The following is a 12,723-nucleotide window of genomic DNA, read 5'->3' as shown; positions in this document are numbered from 1 at the left end:
TTTTAAAAGGTTTTTACTTATTTGAGTGAGAGAAAAAGAGTGCGCTCACATGCATGAGCTGGGGGGAGAGAGAGAAGCTCTCTCTCTCTCCCTTTGAGGCAGACCTGTCCCATGGGCTCCCAGGACCAGTTATGTACATCAGTGATCTTAGGGGACATGCATAACTGCTCTCAAACCCCTACAGCTGGAGGTTGGGGTTCCCTTGGCTGGTATCCTTTTTCTTTTTTAACATTAATTAATTAATTAATTTATTTATTTATTTGGGGGTGGGGGTGGAGTGCAAGCAGGAGCAGAGGGAGAGGGACAAGCAGACTCTGCTGAGAGCGTGACAGAGGGCTTGATCTCATGACCTGAGCCAAGATCAAGAGTTGGAGTCCAGACGTCCCTAAGATTTCTTTTTATTTTATTTTATTTTATTTATTTATTCATGAGAGACACACAGAGAGAGAGAGGCAAAGACATAGGTAGAGGGAGAAGGAGGCTCCATGCAGGGAGCCCGACACGGGACTCGATCCCAGGACTCCAGGATCAGGCCCAGGGCTGAAGGCGGCGCTAAACCGGTGAGCCACTCAGGCTGCCCCCATCCCTAAAATTTCTTTAATTAAAAAAAATTAAGGGGCAGGGCGGCTGGGTGGCTCAGTCAGTTAAGGTTTGACTTCAGCTTAGGTCATGACCTCGGGGTCCTGGGATCAAGCCTTGCATTGGCTCCCTGCTCAGCTGGGAGCCTGCTTCTCCCTCTGCCCCTCCCCCTGCTCGTGCTCTCTCTCTCTCTCTCTCTCTCTCTCTCTCTAATAAATAAAATCTTTAAAGAAAATATTAAGGGGTTCAGTTGGTAGATCATTTCAGTGGTTGTGAGTTTGAGCCCCATGTTGGGTGTGGAAATCACTTAAAAATAAAATCAGGGATCCCTGGGTGGCGCAGCAGTTTGGCGCCTGCCTTTGGCCCAGGGCGCGATCCTGGAGACCCAGGATCGAATCCCGCATGGAGCCTGCTTCTCCCTCTGCCTGTGTCTCTGCCTCTCTCTCTCTCACTGTGTGCCTATCATAAATAAAAAATAAAATAAAATAAAATAAAATAAAATCATAAGGGGTGCTTGGGGGCTGTTGGTTGAGCAGTCTTCCTTCAGCTCAGGTCATGATCCCGGGGTCCTGGGATTAAGCCCCACATTGGGCTCCCTGCTCATCTGGGAGCCTGCTTCTCTCTCTCCCCCCAGCTCATGCATGTGAGCGCACTCTTTTTCTCTCACTCAAATAAGTAAAAACCTTTTAAAATATACAATCTTAAAAAAATATATTGAGGGGCACGTGGGTGGTTCAGTGGTTGAGTGTCTGCCTTTGGCTCAGGTCCTGGGATCAAGTCCTGCATCAGGCCCCCTGCAGGGAGCCTGCTTCTCCCTCTGCCTATGTCTCTGCCTCTCTCTGTGTGTCTCATGAATAAATAAAATCTTGAAAAAAATATTGATTGGATAACCCATGAACATGGTACAAATGTCAAACAGTATAAAGTAATTTGTAGTGGACGTCCTCCCTGCTCATCCACATTCCGTTCCAGAGGGGCAGAGGGAGAGGGAGAGAGAGAACTTTAAACAGGCTCTGAGCTCATTAGGAAGACTGATGAAGGATTCTCTCTCTCTCTCTCTCTCTCTCTCTCTTTCCCTCTCCCTCTGCCCCTCCTCCTGCTCATGGGCACACACTTTCTCTCAAATAAATACATAAATCTTAACAACAGCAGCCAGGGGCTCCTGGGTGACTCAGTTGGTTAAGCATCTGCCTTCAGCTCAGGTCATGATCCCGGAGTCCTGGGATCGAGTCCAGCTTCGGGCTCCTGCTCAGCCAGAAGCCTGCTTCTCCCCCTCCTTCTGCCTGCCACTCCCCCTACTTGTGTTCTCTCTCCGCATCAAATAAAATCTTAAAAAAAAAAAAAGGAGGGATCCCTGGGTGGCGCAGCGGTTTAGCGCCTGCCTTTGGCCCGGGGCGCGATCCTGGAGACCCGGGATCGAGTCCCACGTTGGGCTCCCAGTGCATGGAGCCTGCTTCTCCCTCTTCCTGTATCTCTGCCTCTCTCGCTCTTGCTCTCTCTCTGTGACTATTATGAATAAATAAAAATTAAAAAAAATTTATTAAAAAAAAAAAGGGAACAAAACCTAAGTGTACTCTCTGTCCCCACTGGCAATATTGGAGAGGGTCTGGTTCTTTTTTTTTTTTTAAAGATTTTATTTATTTATTCATGAGGGACACAGAGAGAGAGGCAGAGACACAGGCAGAGGGAGAAGCAGGCTCCATGCAGGAACCGGATGCGAGACTTGATTCCGGGTCTCCAGGATCATGCCCTGGGCCTGAAGGCAGGCACTAAAGGGCTGAGCCACCCAGGGATCCCTCTTTAGTTATCTTTTTGTTGCTGATTGCTAAAGTAGTTACTAATTGATACATTTTACTTTTTGTAAGATTTCACCAAACTATCCTCTATTAACACTGTAATAATTTGAGTTCCCATCATCACCATGTAAAAATGCCTGTTTGCCCATCTCAAAAACACTGCAACATTTTTTTTACATTTGCATTTTTTAAAACAACCTAAGCAATAAAAGCTGGTTCTAATTTACATTTGCTTTCTATTTATCGTACTGAAAGTGAGTCTAGGGCACCTGGGTGGCTCAGTTGGTTAAGTGTCTGCCTTTGGCTCAGGTCATGATCTCAGGGTCCTGGGATGGAGTCCCTCATTGTGCTCAGCAGGGAGCCTCTTCTCCCTTTCCCTCTGCCTGCCCCTCTCCCTGCTTGTGCTCTCTCTGTCAAATAAATAAAATCGTAAAAAAAAAAAAATTATAGTGAGTCCATCCCGCACACGTGCATGTGTGTGTTCACATGCCATTGGAATTGCAGAGATAAAAACATTCCAGGCAGAGGGAGCAGCAAATGCAAAAGCCTTCAAGTGAGAAAGGAAGTGTGGCTGAGTAGGACAAGTGGTGGCGTGTGTGAGAGAGGCTCAGAGAGGCAATCAGGGCAGGTTTGCAGCACGCAGTGGAAGATGGTGGGGATGAGGACTTTGGCCTGAAAAAGGAACCATGAGTGAGTATAAATCCCAGAGTGACCAGGGGATGGCACTTTGACTCTGATGTGGCTGGTGCCTTTGGTTCACGTTGGAGGTCACTAGCTCAGAGGACACAGCATGAGCAGCTAGAGGCAGTGGAATCGGTCATGCCAGGGATGGTGTGCATATCGAGCTCCCGTACAGTTTCCTCAGCTGACCACATCCCAGGTGATCTGGGCCACGTTCTTCAGTCCATCTATGTGGTTCTGGATTCTCTGGTGCTTTTGGTAGGACTCCGAGGCCATGCTGGAGCCCTTTTGTATCCAGGTCCTTTCCAATGGATAATCTGCAGAATGAGGAATCCTTCCTGATGATGAAGACTCAACTCTTTCCAAGAGCCAGGTGAGAATTTCAAGAAATTACAAACTTCATATTTGCAGTAAAGTTGTAAATGAAGGGTTACCTGGATAACTCAGTCAGTTAGCATCTAACTCTTGATCACAACTCAGGTCTTGATCCCAGGCCTGTAAGTTCAAGCCCGGAGTTGGGCTCCACACTGGGAATGGAGCCTTCTAAAAACAAAACAAAACAAAACAAAACAAATAATGTTGTAAATGAAAGTGTTTTGGTCAAAAATGAAAAAAACTGGGACACCTGGGTGGTTCAGTGATTGAGCATCTCCCTTTGGCTCAGGTCGTGATCCCAGAGTCCTAGAATGGAGTTTCCGCATTGGGCTTCCCACAGGGAAGTGTGCTTCTACCTCTGCCTAGGTCTCTGCCTCTCTCTGTGTCCCTCATGAACAAATAAATAAAATCTTTTAAAAAATGAAAAAAAAAAAAAAAACAGAATGACTACACAGATTTAATTTAAAAAGTTTTTTTAAGATTTTATTTATTTATTTGAGGGAGAGATAGAGAAAGTGAGTGCTTCTGTGCTCAAGAGAGAGAGAGAGAGAGCAGGAGCATGAGTGAGGAGGAGGGCAGAGGGAGAGGGAGAAGCAGACACCCCACTGAATAGGGAGACCAACATGGGGCTCAATCTCAGAACCCTGGGATCATGATCTGAGCCAAAGGCAAGTGCTTAGCTGACTGAGCCATCCAGGTGTTCCCAGATTTTTTAAAGTAACAACTTTATTGAGATATATTCATTCCTTTAAAGTATACAACTTACTGGTTTTTATTCACAAGGTTGTGCGATGATCGCCACTGTCTAATTCCAGAACTTTCTCATCACCCCCAAAAGAAACTCCACATCCTTTACCAATCACCTGCCTTCAGCCCCCAACCCTTAACATACTTTCTGTTTATAGATTTGCCTATTCTGGATATTTCATATAAATGGAATCACAAAATAGGTGACCAGCTGTGTTCAAGGTTCACCCAGGTTATAGGATGTCCTTCATCCCTTCTTGTGGCCAAATAATATTCCACTGCATGGACATAGAGCATTTGCATTCATCGGTTGATGACCACTACAACTCACTCATCCAGGACTTTAGCTCCTGGCTCATTGTCTCTCATGCTGCCTCTCTCATCGTTCTCAGTGATTTCCATACCCAGGTGGGTGACCCTCGGACCATCCTTGGCCTCTTGGGTTCCTAGATCTCTTCTCCAACAATTTGGTCTTCCCCTCAGCCTCTCCCCCCAGTGGTTATGCCTAGACCTTGTCTCAGTAAGCACAGCCTCTTGGAATCTCAGCTTCATGCATCTCACTCACTGCCCACTGTATCTTGTCTTTCTATTCATTCCCTCCAAAACCTTAACTCCAATAATTCACTGACCCTACACCTTTCCTCTACCCCTCAGCGCCCTCATGTCTTCACACAGATCAAACTCCTTGACCAACCATTATGATCACCCCCTCACACATTTACTACACACCTGCCCACTTCACCATACTCATCTGGCAACACCACATTCCTTATTAAATTGAACGTCCCACCTATCGCATGCTTTCATGTGTGCAGCTGAATGTGGGCAGAGGAAAGTACACACCCATGCTAACTGGCCTCGCCTTAAATTCATGCCCACTGATTTGGAGTGGACCCCCTGGCGCTGCTCAGCAAATTCGCCGGAGTCCCTGCTCCCTGGATTGTCCCAGGTGACCTATCAGACCATCTCTTCAAACCTCCAAGAGCTCCTTCCTCATCCTCACTCTCAGCAGTGACCTCCTTCTTGCTTCCTGAGAGAACCACAGTCACCTTCCCACCACGTCCACCCCCTCCTCCTGCCTCGTCACCACCCACTCCGCCTTTTCCCTTGTGTCTGGGGTTGGGGGTAGCTAGCTTATGTTCCCATCTGCTGGGCTTCCTTTTGTTCCCCCTGGATATTCTCAATTTTCTCTTCCCCCATTCAAGAATTTGGTCCCCTGTGGTTCAGGGTCTCAGGAGAGAAATGTGACAGGCTTGAGAGCAGAAATAGGTCAGCTTTCTTTTCTTTTTAAAGCCTCTTCAGGGCTCTAAGCGGAAATAGCTTCACGGTCTATTGAGCTTCAGAATGAAAGTTCAGATGCCCTCGGGGGCCAGTGTGCTAAGCAAGTCCAGTAGAGGGAAAACTCTCAGTTGCATTCCACAGCTGGGACACCCCCTCCCCCCAGCTCTACTGAAGCACAAGTGACATAAAGAAAGCAAACATATGCACATATTTAAAGTACCTCAGTTGAGGAGTTTCGCTTGCGTAAGCCTAGGAGGCCACCGCTGCAATCAAGATCATGAGACTGAGAATGAACCTATCCATCATTCCTGAATTTCTCCATCCCTGGCCTCTTCATCCCTCGTCTCTCTGCACAACCCCTAATCTGCTTGCTTTCTGCCACCATCAGTTAGTCTGCATTTTCCAGAATGAAATAATATAGTATGGATTCTCATGTCTGGCTTTTTTTCATCCAACATTGTTGTTTTGCAATTTGTCCATGTTGAATAGGGCCATTGCATGGGACGGTTTATCGAGTCGCCATGATTGGTCTATCAAGTCATCTGTTGGTGGACGTTGGCCTTCTTTCCAGTTTTTGGCAATCACAAGCAGAAGTGCTGTGAATGCTGGTGTCCAAGTCTCTGTGTGAACACATGCATTCATTTCTCTAGCACCACTTCTATGCACCTAGGAATGGAAGGCTTGAATCATATACAGTAGGTATATTTTTAACTTAAAAATTTATTTATTTGAGAGAGAGAGAGAGTATATGGGGAGGGGCAGAGGGAGAGGGGGACAAGCAGACTCCCCACTGAGTGGGAAGCCCAATGCGGGGCTCCATCCCATGACCCTGAGATCATGACCTAAGCCGAAAAGAGTCGGAAGCTTAATCGACTGAGCCACCCAAGTCCCCCTATATTCAAATTTTTAAGAGGCTGCCAAGCTCGGAGCGCCTGGCTGGCTCAGCTGGTAGAGCATGTGACTCTTGATCTCGGGGTTGTGAGTTCGAACCCCATGTTGGGTGTAGAGATCACTTAAAGTTAAAGGGACACCTGGATGGTCCAGTCAGTTGGGTGCCTGACTCTTGGCTTCAGTTCGGGTCATGGTCTCATAGGCTGTGAGACCGAACCCCACATAGGGCTCTGAGCTCAGTGCTCAGCGTGGAGTCTGCTTGGGTTTCTCTCTCCCTCCCTCTGCTCCTCCCCCCACCCCCAAGCTTGCTCACTCTCACTCTCTTTCTGTGAAAAAAAAAAAAAAAATGAAAAAAAAATTTAAAAAAAAGAAAAAAAATTTAAAAAAGAATCTGACAAGCTATTTTCCAAAGTGGTTGTACCATATGTCACTTATTTCATAATAATAATAATAGACTGGTTGAAAATTGAGTATTTTAATTTGTCTACTTCTTCATTTAACAAGTATTTTTTTTTAAGATTTTATTTATTTCTTCATGAGACACATGCAGAGGGAGAAGCAGGCTCCCCGTGAGGAGCCTGATGTGGGACTTGATTCCGTGACCCTGGGATGACGCCCTGACCCAAAGGCAGATGCTCAAGCATTGAACCACTCGGGCGTCCCTTGACACGCATTTATTAGGCACTACTCTGTGCCAGGCCCCGTTCTAGGCACTGTGAATTAAGCTGTGAACAAGGCACACAAAACTCCTGTCCTCAGGGAGCTGAGGTTTGACTTCATCCTCTCTCAGTGGGGGTTTAGAGATTGGGATCACACAGGCGCTCAGGAGACAGGAGATAGATGGACTGGGATCCAAATCCCGATTGCCCCATTTCCTAACTGTGTGGCCTCAGGCAGGGCCTCTTTTTTTTTTTTTTTTAAAGATTTTATCTATTTATGAGAGATACAGAGAGAGAGGCAGAGACAGAAGGAGATGGAGAAGCAGGCTCCACGCAGGGAGCCCGACTGGGGACTCGATCCTGGGTCTCCAGGATCCCACCATGGGCTGAACGGTGCGCTAAACCACTGAGCCACCAGGGCTGCCCCCAGGCAGGGCCTCTTATCTCTGAGTCTCACCCTATAAAAAGGGAATGGGGATCATGCAATCTTTACTGCCCGAGGTTGTGGCATTGCTGGTTTGCAAACTGACCCCTGTACACAGAAGACGAGGAGAGATCGAAGAAAGAGCCAGACCGCTCCAGGTCAGTGGGTGGAAGGTTTAATAAGCAAGGGAGCTTACATACAAGGCTTGTCTTGGGCGCTGCAAGGTGAATGGGTCTCCCCACCCACCCACCAGAATCTTAAAGTGTATATGGAGGCCTTAACTGGGCTCGGTTACCAGCCCGATGGTGACAACACCTTCCTCTGGCGGGGCTATGTCCTTGGAGCAGCCCCCCGTGTGGGAACGGTGGGCAGAAGGACATTCCATGGTCAGGGGATGGAGGGAGGAGCCTCTGATGGCCTGAGTCCAGCTCGCGGGTCAACAGGCAGTCACGTCCTCTGGATGATGTCCCCCAGTACTCCTCCCCCCTGGCCAGCTCTTTCAATCTTACACACCCCCTTGCACAATGCGCCCTGAGCGGCCGGCATGGAGTTCCACTGGCGCAGCGGTGGCTCGTTTGGTGGCTCATCGGAGGCGGGTAGTACAGCAGCAATAGGACATGTGGAAGAGAGAACACAGATGAAGACAATGATTCCTAAAATAACTAACAGTTTTTCTACCAAGAGTCCCATGATCAGGGACGCCTGGGTGGCTCAGCGGTTTAGCGCCTGCCTTCAGCTCGGGGCGTGATCTTGGAGACCCGGGATCGAGTCCCACATCAGGCTCCCTGCGTGGAGCCTGCTTCTGTCTCTGCCTCTTTCTCTCTTTCTCTCTGCGTCTCTCATGAATAAATAAATAATATCTAAAAAAAAAAAAAAAAAAAAAAAAGAGTCCCATGATCTGAGCCACTGATGTATTAAGTCCCCGGGGGTGGGGGAGATTGCTCAAAATATTCACTTGTATCCCTGTATCATTTAATAAAGATGATGCATTAGCTGCCTCATCAGGTGGGAGTGCACAACATTGTGTTTGGGTAATGACACGGGTGTCCTTGCCAAGTAGTGATAATGCCCAGAGCTGTGCTATTTTGGGGGGACAGCTTTCTTCATTGGAGGGGTTTTGGTGTAGCGTAAAGGTGGGCTCTGTTGACTATCACTCAGGGCTTCCTGGGCTACTTGAACAAGGGCTTCTATGTGTGCCATAATGTCCTCCAGGCCAACAGGGGGAACAAAGATAGAGCCAAACCATGGTTCCAGTGAAAAGAATGTGCCCACCTGGCCTCAAGGAGAGGGAGATTGGCAGTTTTAGGAACTTGACCTGGCTGGGGTGGGGAGGGCACGGCAGGCCAGTCAGGTGTGAGGAGATGGACTGGGGATTGGGGGCTGCACATGCCTGACCAGGACCCCCACTTCCTCCCCTCTCTCAGTGAATCGTGTGTGTCCCATTCCAGGTATAATGCATTTCAACAAGTCCCGTTTGCAGCAGGACGATGGGACTCAGTGGAGACTGGGTAATTCCCACTCGCTCAGGGGTGCGGAGTAACTCCCCCATCCTGGGGGGCTGGCTTATTGCAAATTCCAGTAGATAATGCCTGTCTCAGGTGTGACGGGGCTTGGTGTTCTCAGTAGCAAAGCATGTTGATCTGCATTGGGAGTTGGGGCAATGGCTGTTTCCCATGACTTCCATGCCCTGTTGGGTATCTCAGCGGGGATGTCCAGTCTGGCATTTGGGGCAAAAAGTCCTCCTGGGTGATCATTCACTCAAATGCAATGGGGCACCTTGGTGGCCCAGTCAGTTAAGCATCTAACTCTTGATTACAGCTCAGGTCATGATCTCAGGGTCCTGGGATCGAGCCCCATGTCGGGCTCTGTGTTGGGTATGGAGTCTGCTTGAAGTTCTCTCTCCTCAGCTCTTCCTCCCCTGCTCATGTGCTCACTCTCTCTCTCTCTCAAATAAAAATAAATGAATCTATAAAAAACAAAACAGGGCACCTGGGTGGCTCAGTTGGTTAAGCATCTGCCTTTAGCTCAGGTCATGATCCCAGGGTCCTGGGATCGAGCCCTGTGTCAGGCTCCCTGCTCAGCAGAGAACCTGCTTCTCCTTCTCCCTCTGCCTGCCACTCCCCTTGCTTGTGCTCTCTTTCTCTGTAAAATAAAATAAAATAAAATAAAATAAAATAAAATAAAATAAAATAAAATAAAATAAAATAAAATAAAAAGTATTAAAGCCTGGGAGGGTACTGCAGTCCATCCAGCCCGGGTGGCTTTACCTGTTAGTAACCTTTTTTTTTTTTTTTAAATTTTTATTTATTTATGATAGTCACACAGAGAGAGGGAGAGAGAGGCAGAGACACAGGCAGAGGGAGAAGCAGGCTCCATGCACCGGGAGCCCGACGTGGGATTCGATCCCGGGACTCCAGGATCGCGCCCCGGGCCAAAGGCAGGCGCCAAACCGCTGCGCCACCCAGGGATCCCTACCTGTTAGTAACCTAATCTGCTGCTCTAATATTCCACTTTTCCTTTCCACTACCCTGCTGCTTGTGGGTTATAAGGGAGAGGGGACCTCCATTCAATGTCCTGCTCTTTTGCTCTATCTTGTATGTCGTGCTCTTCGAAACGTGACTCCTGATCATTGGTTAGCCTACGAGGGTATCTGTACATGCTACCGAGCTTCTCTAATCTCCCTGTTGGTGGCCCCCTGGTTTGCACAGTGATAAGGGAAAGTTTGGGTTAGGCCAGATGCTGTGTCCACACAAAGGACTTTAGAACCCTCACACAGAGGAAGGAGGTCAATATAATCCGTTGGCCAATCCCTCAGTAGTTGGAAACTCTGGTGGATGACCCCAGACTCCTTTGGCCCTTACTTTGGGCATTATTGAGGACACACAGGACATGATTTTACAGCATTAAGCGAGTCACTGTCTTTCTTTCTTTCATTTTTTCTTTTTTTTTTTTAAGATTTATTTATTCATTCATGAGAGACACAGAGAGAGAGAGAGAGGCAGAGACACAGGCAGAGGGAGAAGCAGGCTCCTCACAGGGAGCCCAATGTGGGACCCGATCCCAGATCCCGGGATCACACTCTGAGCCGAAGGCAGAAGCCCAACCGCTGAGCCACCCAGGTGTCCCAAGTCACTGTATTTCAAAGGCAGTCTGGCCCCCCTGGCAATAGGCCCTCCACCTGGGCGCTCCGGTGGTCACTCTTTCTATGCTTCTCGCTTGCCAAGGAGTGTCAGTGTCTTATAAGCCACTGAATGGGAAGACGAGGACACCTCAGGCTCTTACAGGTAACCCCAAATGTCTTTCCGCATATCCTGACCCCACATGACTTATTCATGATCATCTATCCACACCTCGGCTCCCTGTTGTCCGAGCCACAGGGCTCATCCCTTTAGAACGGCCCAGCTGTCAGGGCAAAAGGGGAGCAGCCAAGGCTCAGGAGTGATCATCAGCCAAACCGCTCCGAGTTCAGCCCACTGGCTACCGCTGTTTGTTCGCGTTTCCAGGCACCAGCAGGAGTTTCGCCCACCCCCTCTGTGGGGGCCACCGGCGGGAACAGGCGTGGTGCATTTGCAGGATTTACACACTCTGCAGGCCCTAGTAGCACCTGCCCTTCTAGAGACAGTGGGGCGGCGGACAGCGCGCTTCTCTGCTGCAAATAGGCATGCCACTTAGTCAAAGTGGGAGTCTGAGTTATGACAGAAGTGGGTCGATGAGACATATCCTCAAATTTCCCTTTGATAAGACAGGAAGTTCTTATCAAGACGATACTCCATTCCTTCATGAGAGGCTCTCCTCGGAGGAACGCTGTGTACACTGCTGGGAGCTATTGCTCTGTGGGGCTATATCGGGTTTCCGCCCCCTTCCAGAGCTGGGACCCAAATCCTAAGGGTACTGTCTCCTTCTGTTGTCTTTGCCATAGTGCCCAAGCCATACCTTCTGGAGCCCTGGATCATCTAACACAAACGGTAGCCTTTGGGAGATGCCCAAGCTTTACTCTGCCCCACCAGCATTTTTGACTTCTCAAAGGTGGCCTCCTGCTCTGATCCCGAGCCCCCTTGTGCCCTTTCTTTACCAGGTGGTACAAGGAATGGAGGCATTGTGCCAGGGGGGAATAGATCTCTCGAGAAACCCCAACACCCCACAGAGGCTAGCACCTCTTTCATGTTCTTACCGGTCGGATAGCTGGCATCTCAACAATCACAGCTTGTGCGACAATGTGCATCTTAAAATAACTCCCTGAAATGTTTCAGTGGTGCCTGGGCCTTGAATTTTCTGTGGGTTCACCACGCATCCTCTCCCTTGCAGATGTTCCAGCGAAGTCTACACGGAGTCCTGCAGCAGAGGCAAGTCTTCTCGTGTTAACATTATATCAGTGTAATGGGCCCATTTTCCTGGTGTGAAGGAAAACAGGAACAGATCTCTGGCTACCATCTCATGACATATTTGGGGGCTCTGGAGGTAGCTGAGGTCCATTGTCCCTCCCACATAAAGGCAAATTGATCATACTTATCGGAAACCTGCACTTGCCAGGCAGGGCACCTGTGTGACTCAGTTGGTTAAACATCTGACTCTTGATCGCAGGTCAGGTCTTGAACTCAGGGTTGTGAGTTCACACCCTGTGTTGGGCTCCACGTGGAACCTACTTTAAAAAACAAACAACAGGGACACCTGGGTGGCTCAGTGGTTAAGCATCTGCCTTAGGCTCAGGGCATGATCCTAGGGTCCTGGTATCCAGTTTGAGTCTCGCATCAGGCTCCCCTCGGGGAGCCTGCTTCTCCCTCTGCCTATATCTCTGCCTCTCTCTCTGTGTATCTCATGAATAAATAAATAAAATCTTAAAAAAAAATTAAAAAACAGGGCAGCCCGGGTGGTGCAGCCGTTTAGTGCTGCCTTCAGCCTAGGAGTCCTGGAGACCCGGGATCAAGTCCCATGTCAGGCTCCCTGCGTGGAGCCTGCTTCTCCCTCTGCCTGGGTCTCTGCCTCTCTCTTTCTCTGTGTCTCTCATGAATTTTTTTCTATTTTTTTTAAAGATTTTATTTATTTATGATAGTCACAGAGAGAGAGAGAGAGAGAGAGAGGCAGAGACATAGGCAGAGGGAGAAGCAGGCTCCATGCACCGGGAGCCCGACGTGGGATTCGATCCCGGGTCTCCAGGATCACGCCCTGGGCCAAAGGCAGGCGCCAAACCGCTGCGCCACCCAGGGATCCCTTTAAAAAAATTTAAACCAACCAACCAACCAACAACAACAACATCCCCCTGTACTGGTTAGAGTCTTTCCAAAGAATATCC

The 12,723-nt window shown here is 48.7% G+C and overlaps 1 long non-coding RNA gene across 3 annotated transcripts in view; it reads left to right on the top strand.

Annotated features, from left to right (window-relative positions):
- Positions 1–12,723, top strand: part of LOC144286372 (uncharacterized) — a 38,503-nt gene that overhangs the window by 2,328 nt on the left and 23,452 nt on the right. For all 3 annotated transcript variants that reach the window (XR_013354453.1, XR_013354455.1, XR_013354458.1), the window contains exons 2-3: positions 3,319–3,429; positions 11,739–11,780. This is a non-coding gene — a long non-coding RNA (uncharacterized LOC144286372). The remainder of the gene's footprint in view (positions 1–3,318; positions 3,430–11,738; positions 11,781–12,723) is intronic.

This window comes from Canis aureus, chromosome 1, assembly GCF_053574225.1.
Source record: "Canis aureus isolate CA01 chromosome 1, VMU_Caureus_v.1.0, whole genome shotgun sequence".
In the NCBI taxonomy this organism is placed as follows: Eukaryota; Metazoa; Chordata; class Mammalia; order Carnivora; family Canidae; genus Canis; species Canis aureus.
The sequence above is the reverse complement of the archived record's forward strand: the minus strand, read 5'-3'. Positions and strand labels throughout refer to the sequence as shown.